Source organism: Lipotes vexillifer, unplaced genomic scaffold, assembly GCF_000442215.2.
Source record: "Lipotes vexillifer unplaced genomic scaffold, Lipotes_vexillifer_v1.1 scaffold8, whole genome shotgun sequence".
Taxonomy (NCBI): Eukaryota; Metazoa; Chordata; class Mammalia; order Artiodactyla; family Lipotidae; genus Lipotes; species Lipotes vexillifer.
Window position 1 is genome coordinate 45,147 of NW_006781519.1, and position 15,178 is coordinate 60,324.

The window sequence follows — 15,178 nt, forward strand, 5'->3', positions numbered from 1 at the left end:
CGTCTCCTGCATCGGCAGGCGGACTCTCAAGCACTGCGCCACCAGGGAAGCCCCTCATTTTAGCTTTTAATGTGTTTGCTTTGAATTCTATTTTGTCTGATGTTATTATTACACTATCAGCTTTATTTCTATTAATATTTGTCTGGAATACCATTTGTTATCCTTTACATTCAACATATCTATATCACTTTGTTTTAGGTGTGAGCCTTATGAATACCATATTGTTTATGTATAAAAATACATACACAAATTTAGTTACTTAACATTTATTATGATTAATAAAAAATTTGGATATATTTCAGCCATCATATGTTTTGTGGTGTATGTTCTCTATTTGCAATGATTTTCTTTGTGTGTTTTCTCTTTGCTATTATTTTTTTCTTTACATTCTTAGAATAAATATGGTTTTCTTTGTTGATTTTTTTCCCTACTCTTTTTGAAGGTACATATTCTGTTTTTATTATTTTTTGCTAAACTTACATATTTTAAATTTATACTGAAATTTATATTTTCTTGGTAAACTCTGGAGGAAATCAGCATTTCCAAATGTCTCAGAAATATTTCATGAACCTCAGTATTTTCATTTCTGGTCTTCAGATAGTTCCCTTATTTGTGAGTGCAGTGACGTACTTGTGAATACTGTTTCTGATATCTTCCTTTGTTTGAGAGAAGGACATTTCAACATTTTTTCAACCTTGAACCAGAAGTACCCTTTGACTTTCTACTTGTAAAAATTATCCGAAGATGCTGGTCATAATGGCCACAAAGGTTTATATATAAGGATATTAAATGCAAAATTATTTATAGTTACAAAAACAAAAGAATCAATGTACATGTTCATCAGTAAGGAAATGATAAAAAAAGTAGTCTATATTCATGTGGTAAAATATTATTGATCACTCAAGTGGTGTTTTATGTCATAGGAAGATATTGACAATATAATGTTTAATGCAAAATATTTTGTACAGTATCTGTTTTATGGAAAATAGTGGACTGGAATGATATATACCACAAGGTTGGTAGTGATTATATGTGAATAAGGAAATTATGGTTCCTTTATTTTTTCTTTTTCTTGCTTTGCTATATTTGTAAAATACATGTCTTGTATAAGTTACAAACAAGTTTTGAGTGTGTTTAATATACCTGACCCTGGTTGGATATTCAAGACAAAGATGTAGTGGATATAAATTCTCAGTTTGAGTAGTTAATTTTATTTTTTTTTCTACATCTGAACTTAAAATTCTTGTCTCTGGTCCCAGTAAACTGGGTTATAGAAATAAGCTCAACAATTCAAGTTTTCCTGAGTCATCTCAGAGTCCCTATCTCTTGCCTTAGTTTTCTTTGTTTTTGTGGGGGGAATGGGGGGGTATGGATCATCTGTTTTTCTGTCATCATACTGTCATCTATCCATGTTGATATGCCTCCACCCCTGTCTAAACCCTGGCCTTGGTCCATGAAGATCACTGATTGTCCTTTTAATTTCTATCATAAGGATTCATTAGTCTAGTTACTTTCCCGTTTTTCTTGAGAATGTGGACAGCACGTGGCCCTTTTCATATCTTGCAGAACAATGGGGAACTCTGAATCTCCTGGAAACTTATGTTTCTAGACTCTGAATGTAGCCACTCTATTTTTTGCTCCTATTTCCTGCTGGGGTTAGTGGACATGGGAAGACATCCCAGGAAGGGAAACACAGAACATTTCTGCTCTACTGTTCTCCATACCCTTCAGTGGTTTCATACCCTTAAACTATCAAATCTCAGCTAGTGGGAAGTATTGCTGTTCAGGGCCATTTTTCAAAGACCCATGAGCATCCACTCTCTTGCTTTGTTTCTGACTTTCTTCTCCAGACTGTGGAATCTTTAATTTGGGCTGGGAAAATGGGCTCTTACTCCAGATCTATTGTTTGTGACATAAATTTGAAGTTTCAAGTTCTTCAAGGTTGAGGCTTTGGAAGCTCAATATCCCAGATTTCTGTAATTCAAATAAATTTTTAAAATTCAAAAGCCATGATCTGAATCTTTTACTGTTCCCCAAGGCAGTGAAAGGCACTGCATGAATTTGGAAGAAGGGAAATTCAAAATAAAGAAAATACAGGAAAATTAATTTAATATTGACATATTACCCCATAACACAGGAATAAAAACCACACTCTTATTTTCTGTCAATCTCTCTTAAAGATATCAGAATTCTTTTTCTGAAATATAAATATGGCTATTGATTTTCATACAAACTTCAACAAATCCCCACTGGGTATAGATTAAATTTTCCCAAAATTGGTCTCAGGTTATCTTTGTGGCCTTTCTTCCCCCTGGTTCTTATACTGCAGCCATAAAAGGTTTGCTTGTTATTCTCCAAATATACCATTTCATTTTATGCTTCTGTGCCTTTGCTCATGCTCTTTCCTTAAGAGTGAATTGCCCATCCTTACCTTCACAAGCTTGGGAAATAATACTCATACTTCAAAGCTCAGCACTGCTGTCTGATCAAAGTCTTCATGAACTCCTCTCTGCTCCTCTTTCTACAGTATCACCACAGTTTCAAAACGGATGGTTTTACAGCATTGCCCAAAGTAATGAAGTGTGGCAGTCCTTAAACGTCACTTCCAGGCCCACTTATCTATATTCTCTATTTTCTCTGGAGGCAGTCTTATCCATACCTTTGGCTTCAATTATTCTGTACACTCCCCAAATAATATTTCTAACTGAACTATTTCAGATGATCTACAGACCCGCAAATCCAGCTGGCTTCTCTTCATGTCCATTTGGATGTCTCTCAAGCATCTCAATTTCAAATGTTCAAAATTGAACTTGTTAGTTACTCAAATATTTGGTGCATATAAGATTAAAATAGGATCCAAATTACCCCCTTTTGAGCTCCTTGCTACTTTCCTAATGCAACTTGCGTTGCCATCACCCTCTTACTGTATGTAATCAGGTTGCTTTTCTTACACTACCATCCTGCATAATGCAGACGTGTTTATACTCTTTCAGATGTGTAAGCAGTGCTTTTTTTCAGTGTGCATTTCAGCAGCCGTTGAGAATGCTTCCTCACCTGGACCTGTAGTCTACTAAGTACAAGCTTTGTAGTAAAGCATCACTGGGTTTACATCGTGGCTCAGCCACTTATTAGCTGCATGACCTTGAGGAGGTTATCCATCCTGTATGAGCCTCAGATTTCTCACATATAAAACATGGGAAATAATACCTAGATCACCAAGTTGTTGTGTGGAACATTTAAATTAATACGTATAATAATAGTACCAAGCACAGGCCTAGTACAAGGTAAGTACTCATAATATTTATTTATGTTTTTTTTTTTCTCTGTACTTAGAAAATCCTTTACCTGCACTTCTCTTTTAGCATTTCTTTCTTTTTTGTTTTTATCACAAGTGCTCATATTCTGCCTCTCTGACTAGATTGTATGTTTCTTGAGGGGAAGAAACATGTCTTTTCATCTCAGAAAATTCACATCATGGTTCAATAAGTGCCTTTGAATGAATGAATGAACAAATGAATGAATAAAAATCTAGAGACAGCAGATTTGATTCTCTTTTATCCTTTGATGTAGCTGAGCTTTTTCCAGGCTTCTGTTCAGGTATCTTAACACAAAATGCACTTACTTACTTAATGTTGCTTTAAGGAGTTATAATGATAATATTTCATGTGCAAAAGCTGGGAATTCACACTTTTTTAAATATTGTCATTGGAACTCAAAGAGATTCTGGTTGTTTAAGAAGAAATCCGAGTGGTTAACATTGATCCCTAGGGGATTTTCATAGATTCTCAAGTTTTATGACCTGTTTCAACTTGCTTTTGGGTTTAAAAATGTGTCCTACAGCTCTCTGTGGTAAGACAGACCACTGCATTATTGATTTAAAAGTCAATAAAAAAGAGTGGTAAATCATAATATATCACTTCTTGTTCCTAAACTATTGCCTATTCATTCTTAAATATGACAGTGGCTAAACCTGAAAGTTGCCTGCACCTTTACTAAGGTAAAATTCACTACATTCCACTGATGGAAGAGTCTCTGAAATGATGTAAACTAATTGCATGGCTCTTTTTGGCATCTGTTGTCCCCATTAACTGTAATATAGGAAATGAACGCCAAAGCATAGATAACTCCAGGCTCTTGACTACATGATTTACTTCAATGTTTTCCCAGAAACGCTGATGGACTGTAAAAGGCAGAGGACACCCACTGAAATTTATTAACAAGTCAGAAAGCAGCTGTTCTTTGAGTTGCAAACAAAAGCAGATGTTAAGCTGTTGAACAGCCCTTTTGGTTTTTTGTGGTCCACTACAAAAGGGCTTTATTATAACCTTAGCTTCTGAAGTTTGCCTTCTTGTAGGTTGAAAGTGATACCCAAAGGACAGATGGAAATTTTGTATTTAGTAGTGATTACCACCGTGGAGCCTCGGGGTGACCATGTTTTTTTTCCTTCATTTACAAAATGTTCTCGAAGGCTTTCTGTTTCTTTGAAGTTACTCATTCAACATATCCCAATATTGGCTGTGGGGCATAAAGGAAACAGCAATATTTGGAGTACAAAATGAAGAAGAGATTGTGTAGAATTCAATCTGGTTAGTCAAGCACGTTTTAGAAGGAGACATTTGTGTTCACATTGCCTGTAAGTAGTTTCGGGAAATGCTCTTTCTAGTTTTTTTCTTCCTATTAGATTCTTCAGGACCTGGGTTTGTGAGCCTCATCTGATTACTCCAACTCAGAATTTTCTCCCATGTCTGAACACTTGTAACATACTTTTCATGTCAGTCATTTTACCCTTATATACAGCCTCATATCATTTATTCAAATATTTCATTATTCATATCTGCCTGATGTTATAAAGTCCCTGCTTCTCAGATTTGTGTCTTAAACATCTTATCATATCTGTCATATTGTTTCTTATCAAAGGTGCGTTGCTATTTCTTGCACATTGTAGGCAAAAGGAAATGTATGCTGATTGACTGACTGAGCTACAGGTGTCATTTTACTATTTTGAGCAACAGAGTACATTACTCAAGCAAATCCATAATATTTATTCTTGATAGTAGGTTTTCTAAATTACCATTCCTTCAGGTTGAAAGTAAATACTATCCATTTGCAGCAACATGGACGGACCTAGAGCTTATCATACTAAGTGAAGTAAGCCAGACAGAGAAGGACAAATACCATATGATATTGCTTATATGTGGAATCTTAAAAAAAAGATACAGATGAATTTATTTATAAAACAGAAATAGACCCACAGGCAGAAAACAAACTCATGGTTACCAAAGGGGAAAGGTGGGGGGAGGGATGAATTAGGAGTTTGGGATTAACATGTACACACTACTATACATAAAGTAGATGACCAACAAGGACCTACTGTATAGCACAGGGAATATACTTAATATCTTGTAATAACCTATAAGGGAAAAGAAACTGAAAAAGAATATATATATATAACGGAATCACTATGCTCTACACCTGAAACTAACACAACATTGTAAATCAACTATACTTCAATTAAAAAAAAAGTAAATACTTTAAGACACTAAATGTTACAAACATCATTTATACCCTGAAGAATAGTGAGTGTAAGGACTGTTCAAATCAGTTTGAAGAGGACTCTAAGGCCCTCTCTTGCTTATATAATAGGCTGTCTTCCTTTTATCTTGACTGTTCTCTTAAGAACTCTCCCTGGTCTGTGCCACTCAAACTTGCTTACTAGGTCATGCCTGTCACTGGTTACACACCCTTCATTTTGGATCATTTCTTGCTTTTGTCCTACTCTTTTGCCTTTTCACCTTTGGCCTGACTCTTACTTCCTGACCTGGTTTTGTCCCAGAAAGTATACTTCACCATTGCATGCTGGACTGGTAAACCTCTTTACCAACACCTGACTTCTAGAATTCTATGTCTAGAAGGGGCCCTGGGCACTGTTTGCCCAGGGGGAAAGGTAGAATAATAAAAGATAAAGCCAAAAATTGTTATTTGAAAAATTCTAAGAATCTAAGGACAATAAAAAACTTAAAGATCTGTATTTGGAGCAAGAATTAAAAGGACTGGCACAGACAGCAATAAAAAAATGAAATTAATCAATTCTCATTTTACATCTTCTGAACATTTCTCAACATTCTTCTCAATCTCATTTCCCTATGATGTTCTTCCTCTGTACTCTGGTCCACACTGACTCCTTTCTGCCATTTCTAAGCCCCATATCATGAACTGCCTTTTCAATAATTATGCCTTATGAATAAAGATCACATGTAGTTTTAAATCAACCAGGCTACAAACTCTCAGTGGGGGCAAGTTTCGAAGGCCAGAAAAATTCCATTTTAGGGTGTTGAAATAATCTGAAAATGTGATTTTAGAATCATTTCAGTCATCTTTGAGACTTCTAAGGGGCAGGAGATAGGCATCTGTGGTGATTTAAGCGGGAGAACAAGATGGATTCCTGACAATACAGAACTATAATCTACATATGTTTTCCTGGCAAGATTCTAGACTAGATTGTGAAATAAATGTCTTATGCACACTAAGAAAAGAAAATGGTAATCACCAGGAACCAGATGCTTTCTTCTAGGAATAAGTCATACTAAAATAACCTCATTTGATTTTTTGTTGTGTTACTAGTTTGATAGGAAGCTGTCTTGTTTTTGCAAACATTTGACAATCTTTAGCATGTTACTTATTTAGAATAGATAGGGAGGGATATGTGGGCTGGGTGAGAATAAAGTTAAATAAGTTTTATAATTGTTCAACTAATCGTTAACTGAGTACATTGATTATTAAATCAGTACCAGGTGGTTTCTGCTAATGATACCCCACACTCAGTTCTTGGTCATATTCTGATAAACAATTTTTATCAAAGGTTAAAGATTTCTCAGAAGACATCCTTATAAAGTATGCAGATGACACTAGGGAGAATAGCTAGTATAGTAGAGGCCACCCCAGTGCAGAAAGCATAAAACCATGGGTTTGGTAAGATTGAAGGCTTGAATCAACTCTGCCACAGTTACTAGCTATGTGACCTGGGGTGAATTATTTCTGCTAACTCATGAAGACCAAATGATCACCCAGAAAACAATAAATAGTAGCTTTTAGTTATTTATTATTTTTGGATTTCATACAACCATTATTACTTCCATAGGCCAGAAAGATGAGCTAAAACTAAAGATGGAATTTAGCAGTTAAGATGAAAATCAATTATACAGATGGAGGAGCTGAATATACTACATCTCATGTGAATAAAACTTGATGGTTCTAGTTGACTCTAAGGTCAGTATGAGTCGAACATATGATATTAATGACAAGCCAGGTAATGCAACTTAGATTTTCAATAGAATAATAGTATTTTGATTAAGGGAGATAGTAGTCCCTCAGTAGTGTTCAGACCCCATTTGGGAGACTGTGTTCAAGGAGGATTTTGATTTTCCTAGAGGAGGGTAACTACAATGGTGAAGAGTGTAGAATCCATGTTACAGGAGAAAAGGCTTAAATAATTGAAAAGCATTCTGCTGGAGAAAATAAGACTTATGGGATGGGGATCGGTAGTAGGCAAATCAAGGGAAGTATTTTTCCCCCTAAGCTGCTTATCATGGAGAATTTGAAGCAGATACAAAAACAGTGAGATTAGTATAATGAACTTCCATATACTCCCATCACCCAGATGCAATAGATTTCAATTTATGGACAACATTGTTTTATCTATTATCCTCCCAACTGGATTATTTGGAGGGAAATCCCAGAATTTCAGATATCATGTCATTTCATCTATAAATGTTTTGCTATGTATCTTTAAAAGACAAGAACTTAAAAACCCATGACTACAATACCATTAACATAACTAAAAAATGAACAGTAATTTCTTAACATCATCAAATATCCAGTTAGTGTACAAATTTCCCTAGTTGTCTCACAAATGTTATTTTATAGTGTTTTTGAAACAAGAGCTCAATAAGAAGTCCATAGATTGTAATTGGTTGATATATCTTTCAATTCCATTTGTCTTTCTTTTATGATCCATGTTACTTATTGATCATTTGTCCTGTAGATTTTTCCCGAGTTTGGATTTTGTGGATTGAATTCTTGTGGTGCAGTTTTTTTCCTTTGACCTCTGAATTTCCTATGAATTAGTAGTTGGATATTGAGGATTGGTCAGATTGTTTATTGTGTTTGAAAGAATGCTTCATAGGGGAATTCCCTGGTGGTCCAGTGGTCAGGACTCGGTGCTTTCACTGCTGAGGGCCCAGGTTCAGTCCCTGGCCAGGGAACTAAGATCCCACAAGCTGCAAGGCCAAAAAAAGAAAAAAAAAAAAAAAGAATGCTTCATAAGCAGTGTTAATTTCTTCTTCCATCAAGAGCCACTTCATTTCCGGTTATCTCTTTTTTTAAAGGTTAGCAGCCATTGGTAAACATTACCTAGCTTTGCTTTTTGTTTTATCCATTAGGGCTTGCAAAAATGGTTATATTCTAATTCTGCCATTCCTTTTTCATTTATTACCTGGAATATTTCTGAAAAGGGAAAGTTCTGTTCATTAACTTTTTTCAAGCAAATAGATGTTTGTCACCTTCCAAAGGTCATGTTATGTCCTGGAATCTCAGTAGGGTCAGGGGGAGATAATGGAGAGTTTGAATCAGCTCCTCAAGCCTTCACAGTAAGAACTTCAAGTCTTCCTTCACAGTAAGAACCAATGGGAGATGATAGCAGTTTTCAAACAGTTAAAGTGATTTAAGGAGGAATCTTATTTTATTTAGTTTCAGAAAACTGGGCTAAGACCCATTGTAAGAGTTAAGGAAGGGAGGGCAATCTACATTTAATATGAAGAAAATTCTGCTAACGATTAGAACAGTCCCCAGATGGAATGGATTGCTTCATAGAGCAGATAGCTGGCTTCCTGTTACTGGGATGTTTAAGAAGGGTTAGTCTTTTGGGGACATTGTAAAAGAGATTCTTATGTTGGGTAGAAATTTAAAAGTCTTTTTCATCTCTGAGTTTCCATGATACTAAAATGCTCCCGAGGAACCAGAAGGAAGACAGATATGTAGGAACTCTTTCAGGGTGACAGCTGTGTAAGAAATCCATTTTGAATATTTGTGGTGGAAATTTCTGATCCAAAAAGCAAATGCTCTAAGTAGTTAAAAAAGGGTATTGTTGGGGCTTCCCTGGTGGCGCAGTGGTTGGGAGTCCGCCTGCCGATGTGGGGGACATGGGTTCGTGCCCCAGTCCGGGAGGATCCCACATGCCGTGGAGCGGCTGGGTCCATGGGCCATGGCCGCTGGGACTGCGCGTCCAGAGCCTGTGCTCCACAACGGGAGAGGCCACAACAGTGAGAGGCCCGCATACCGCGAAAAAAAAAAAAAAAAAGGGTATTCTTGGTACGTTCCTCATACTCTGCTTGTTAACACCTTATAACTCCTGACATTTGCCTATGGAGAAAGTGTGATAATTCTTTTGTTAATAACTCACAGTTTGTTCCCAATTGAGGACTTTTCCCCAGAAATCACAGCTACAGTGCAGTATTAACAGATGCCACTATTCCTGTGGAAACCTTAGACTGTGTATTTTGCCTCTGGAGAGGGAGTCCTGCACTCAGAGTGATATCTTGAAAAAATTCAGTTCAAGATCATGAATAATATTTTGTGTTGTTGTATATTCCTATGTGCTTTTCTCAGGACAGTAGTTCCAAGATATACTAATAAGTGCCTCCTCTACCCCACTATGCCAGAAAAAGTGGGTTCTGTGGTTAAAATAATTGAGAAAATTCTATTTGTTTATTAACTCATTCGCCCATGCATTTATTTATTTTTACATCAGTATTCCAAGAGCCTATAATGTGCTAATTGTATGGTTAATATTCAAGAGGAGGATATACTACAGTATCTGGAATTTCCCACACTTATTTGACCACAGACTATTTTTTCATAGAATACAGTATAGGATGATAGTTCTGTGATACATACACAATTACACAATTTTGAAAAAAAAAAAAAACTTGGGATCATCTGATTCCTTACTTTCTCTCATCTCAAATCCAATCTACCAGCAAATCCTTTTGTTTCTACTGTCAAAATATATCCAGTGGAATATTACTCAGCCATAAAAAGAATGAAATAATGCTATTTGCAACAACATGGATGGACCTAGAGATTATCATACTAAGTGAAGTAAGCCAGACAGAGAAAGATAAATATCATATATTGCCTATATGTGGAATCTGAAAAAAAAGATACAAATGAACTTGCTTACAAAATAGAAATAGACCCACAGACATAGAAAACAAACTTATGGTTACCAAAGGGGAAAGAGGAGGGGAGGGATAAATTAGGAGGTTGGGATTAACAGATACACACTAGATAGATAACCAACAAGGACCTACTGTATAGCACAGGGACTACGCTCAGTATTTTGTAATAATCTATAAGGGAAAAGAATCTGAAAAAGAGTATATATATGTATATATATATGTATATATATATGTATATATATATATATATATATATATATATATATAACTGAATCACTGTGCTGTACACCTGAAACTAATATGACATTGTAAATCAATTATACTTCAATTTAAAAATCCAGAATATGATGCTTCCTGATCACCTCCCTATACCCTGAGCCCAGCTACTTTTCTTTCTCTCTTTCTCTCTCCACCCTTCCTTTATTTTTCAACACAGTATTTATGACTAACACACTATTTCCTTTGCCTGTTTATCTCATTATTGCCTCTCTCCTCCCACTTGAATGTAACCTCCATGAGGCATAGGGCTTTGTCCTGTTTCTTGCTGTATCTCTAGCATCTGAAAGTGTGCCAGGATATAATAGGTGCCAAATAAATATTTGTGGAATAAGTAAATGTGGTAGCTGACATTACAAATGCTTACAGTAAGAGGACATGTACATCATAGTATCCTGCAAGGAACGTTGGCTTTGTAGTTAGCCAGAGAGGGATTTCTTTCCTGGTTCTGCTATTTATTTGTTGTAAGACCTTGAACATGTTACCCAGTCGCTCTGTGCCTCAGCTCTATTACACATTGGAATAACGATCCATATCCCTTAGTTTTATTGTAATTCTTCAGCAGTGTATTAAACTATATATTCTATATAACAAGGATGATATTAAATGAGAAAAAGGTATTTAAAGTACCTAGTGCAAAATTAGCATGATTCCTAGCAGAAGACCCAGTACAAGTTCTAGAGAACTACTATAATGAATATATTACCTTTCCTTCTCTTCTTCCTCCCTATCTCCCTTCAGTCCTCCCTTCACTGAGCTATTCTTGTTCTATTTTGTGATCTGCAACATATATTTATGAAGTTGTGTTAGGGTGAGTTCTGTGAATATGGAAGAGATTTTTTCCCTTTGTAGAAATCAAACAAGCCTTAGTCAGCTAGGTCACGCAAGCAAAGCCTTAGTCAGCTAGGTCACGCAAGCATTGTCTTTCCATCAACACAACTAGCAATCTCAGATGGATAGTTGCTAACAAAGAGAATTAGAAATGACATTGTCAGAGAGAATGGGAACCTGGCAAGTATGATGTTATCTATAAACTCCTACTTTGGAATTGCATTCAAGATCACATTCTGAGCTACATCAGATTATCGGTTTCATTATTTTAGAGTCACAGTTCATTTTTTGACCCAAATACTGTTAGCAGTTTGATCGTTCACCCTGTTCATGAGATCTGACTCTGAATGACTTTTAGCTGTTTCAGAAAATCAAATCTTCCCCTCAGAGGACCAAGATTTGCCATCAGTGAGGATACTCATGACAGTGTTTCAAACTCTGTATCTAATCCCACTTAGTAATTCCAGAAATGTTTGTGTAGTAGCATCAATGTTAAAATCAGTGGGTGACCACTTTGAAGAACAGTGCTCATTTGATTGTCTCATTTCTGTTATGTCTGTGGACAAATTGGTCTGAAAAGGCCATAGTCACACCTTGGATACACTGTTATATCATAATACTCTCAAATCTATATTTATTTTCCCAAGGCCCCTGTGGCTTTTCATCCACACACTAGCTTTATCTATATGACCAAAGCATTGCAATGAAAAGCAACAGAAATGGTATTTGTAGCCATTTTGATGGACTTAGATGAACGGCACCATTACTGTGATAGTAACCCTTATATTTAGAGATGATTTTTAAATTGCTTGATCTGTTGAATGGTTGATACAGCTGCATATAAACATAACATCATCTTTATGTAAATACTGCTCTTCCCCCAAGTGTACCCAATCCTTCTTCTCTACTCATTCTGCTCCATTTTTTATTATTATACACATTCTATTTCTCTTCTTGTCATCTTGTATTAAGTTCTATGTCCCTTATTTTCAGAGACATCTTGTATGTTGTGTGGTGAGCGGGGTAGTGGGTGATCTCAAGTGAAGATATCTCTGTTACTGAGGAATGGTGACTAGCAATAGGAGAGAAGAGAGTGTTTGACCACTTCTGCTCATTCCTTTTACTTGACAGAGGTTAATTTCTTGCTAAGTCTTTCTTCTTTTTTGTGCTGAAGTGGAAAGTTTGGATCAGAGCTATCTCTTTTACTCCAGAAGCTTATAAGCCCATATCTCTTTACCTCTATGCACAGCTTCTTGACCCCCTTTGCTCCAAAGTTTATCTTTGTTAAATACTGTAAGCAGAGACAGATTTACTTTGAAGCCAGAGAAGCTTAAGCTACAGGGCTGCTTACTTGCATTGGCCCTTCCAAGATCCTGTACTTTATTATTTTTTAATTGAAGTATAGTTGACTTACAATGTTGTTAGTTTCAGGTGTGCAGCAAAGTGACTCAGTTATACATACATATGTATCTATTATTTTTCAGATTCTTTTCCCTTATAGATTATAATAAAATATTGAGTATAGTTCCCCCTGTACTTCATTTTGTGCTTGTAATTTGCTATTATTTTCCTTAGAGCATTCTCCCTTCAGCTGCGTAGGGTTTAGGCTCTTTAAAAAACCCTGAATTCACCCTTGAAAATAATCGTCTCTTCTGTCTCTTCTACTTACTCTTTTTCTTAAATTGAAGTATAGTTATTTTACAATGTATAAAAAACAATATGCTGCTGAAAAGCAATATGATTCAATTATACATATACACACATTTAAAAAAAAATATTCTTTTCCATTATGGTTTATCACAGGGTATTACTTACTTCCTCTTGAAGATTTGCTCCAACCATTGCTTTGTTTCTGTTGCCGTTCCTTCTGTCCTTGATCTCTGTTCAGGACAAGTTGAAGGCCAAACCTTAACTGATACATGGGTTCTCTGAATGGCTTCTTTTACTCTATTCAGTGCGAATGAATCCTAGAGAATTGAGAAGCCTTTCAAGACATAACGATGGCTGTGGTCCTGAGAAAACATGAGAGGAATCAGACTGGAGCTCTACTAAGGTATTTACTAGTTTGACATTAGTTAACATTTCTGAGCCTCAATTCCTCACCTGCCAAATGGAAATAATAATATTTACTGTTCATATTTGCTATGAGGATTAAACCAGAAAATCTAGGTGAAAGCACTCTTACTTCAAGTGCTTGGCACTACTTGGTATCAACACATTTAAATTGGACTTTCTGCTTCCCACTAGCTATCTATTTTACATTTGGTAGTATATATATGTCAATGCTACTCTCTCACTTCGTCCCAGCTTACTCTTCCCCCTCCCTGTGTCCTCAAGTCCGTTCTCTACGTCTGCATCTCTGCATCGCATGGGGAGATCAACTCGGTGCTTTGTGACTACCCAGAGTGGTGGGATAGGGAGGGTGGGAGGGAGATGCAAGAAGGAGGGGATGTGGGGATATATGTATACATATAGCTGATTCACCTTGTTATACAGCAGAAACTAACACAACATTGTAAAGCAATTATACTCTGATAAAGATGTTAAAAAAAAAAATTGGACTTCCTTTTCCTTCAGCTGCCATAGCAGAATGTAGCAGAGAAAGTTGGTTATACAGGGAGGATATTTCCCATCTGCATTTTTAGGGAACTTTTTTGATCTCCAAGAACTAGAAAAATGCTTGTCATTAGTCTGAAAAGGCAAGTGAGACCCCAGGCAGACACAAAGGATGAAACTGCTGCTTTGTTTGAGAGAGTGGCAGCTGCAAGAAATGGCAGCAGCCGCAGCATCCCTGTAAGCCACCCATCTTCAGGCTCTAGAGTCTTTTGAGCTCTGATAAGAGAGAGTACATCCTTCCCATACCCAATGTATTAAAAGTTGTTTTACACCCCTTTCTTTTTTGCTTCCTATGTTTACAGAATAAACATTTGGTCTTTAGATGGGAGAATGAATCTCTGTTGGGGGTGGAGGGGTGGCGTAGAATTTCATTTATTAAATGGATACTTTTCAGGTGTGTTTCTTAAATAATACTTAACAAAAGGCAGAGGAGAGCCAGGTAGGCTTCAGTAAGCTGTTGAGTCAGGATGCCTGGTTCTTTCTGTCTTTTCTGTCAGAGTATTTGTTCATTTTGCAAAATCTTAGCAGCATGGTTTGTAACCATATTTTGAACATTAGGATTTTGAAAGATTGTATAATTTCTTGGCTTAAAAATTAAGGAAATGAACCACCTCATTATACATAATAGGTAACCCTAGGCAATAGAGAAAATTTATTATACATAATACCTGGTAAGTATATTGTGCCTGTGATCTTGTTGAGAATGTTTTATTCCCAGAGTATGTGGACATTTGCCTATTATACGTTTTATCTATGGAGAAAAATAATGGAAAGAACATCAGGCTGGAAGAGAGGTGTTCTAATCCTAGTTAGTTTATGGCTTTTGGGTGAGTGGCTTCATTTTGTGTTGTAGGTGATACATCTGCAAAGCGTAAAAGTAACTGTGTCTCTAGGTTGTGTTGAGAAGACACATGAGATCATATGTGTGCAAGTTTTGTAAGTTCAGAGGAAGATAGACAGTAATAGTAACTTCTCACATTAACATGAGTGATTTAAGCATAAGGCTGAGGCCCTTGATATTTGAGAAAAAAAGATGTAGAGAAATGACTGGTTAGTGTGAACTCAAAACTCTGAATCAAGATAGGTCACCACTTACCTGGACATTATTAATATAACTCTTTGTAGAAACACCTTCACAAAATTATAATTTAATATTATACCCAGTTTTTATTGAGGATATATTTTTAAAATAGCCAGTAGAAAAATTTTGCTTAGGAACA

At 36.2% G+C, this 15,178-nt stretch overlaps 1 non-coding gene across 1 annotated transcript; it reads left to right on the forward strand.

The window, feature by feature from the left end:
• The first annotated feature begins 8,188 nt into the window (after positions 1-8,188).
• On the forward strand, positions 8,189-8,261 carry TRNAE-UUC (transfer RNA glutamic acid (anticodon UUC)). The gene has a single exon. It is a non-coding gene; the product is annotated as a tRNA-Glu (tRNA).
• The last annotated feature ends 6,917 nt before the right edge of the window (positions 8,262-15,178 follow it).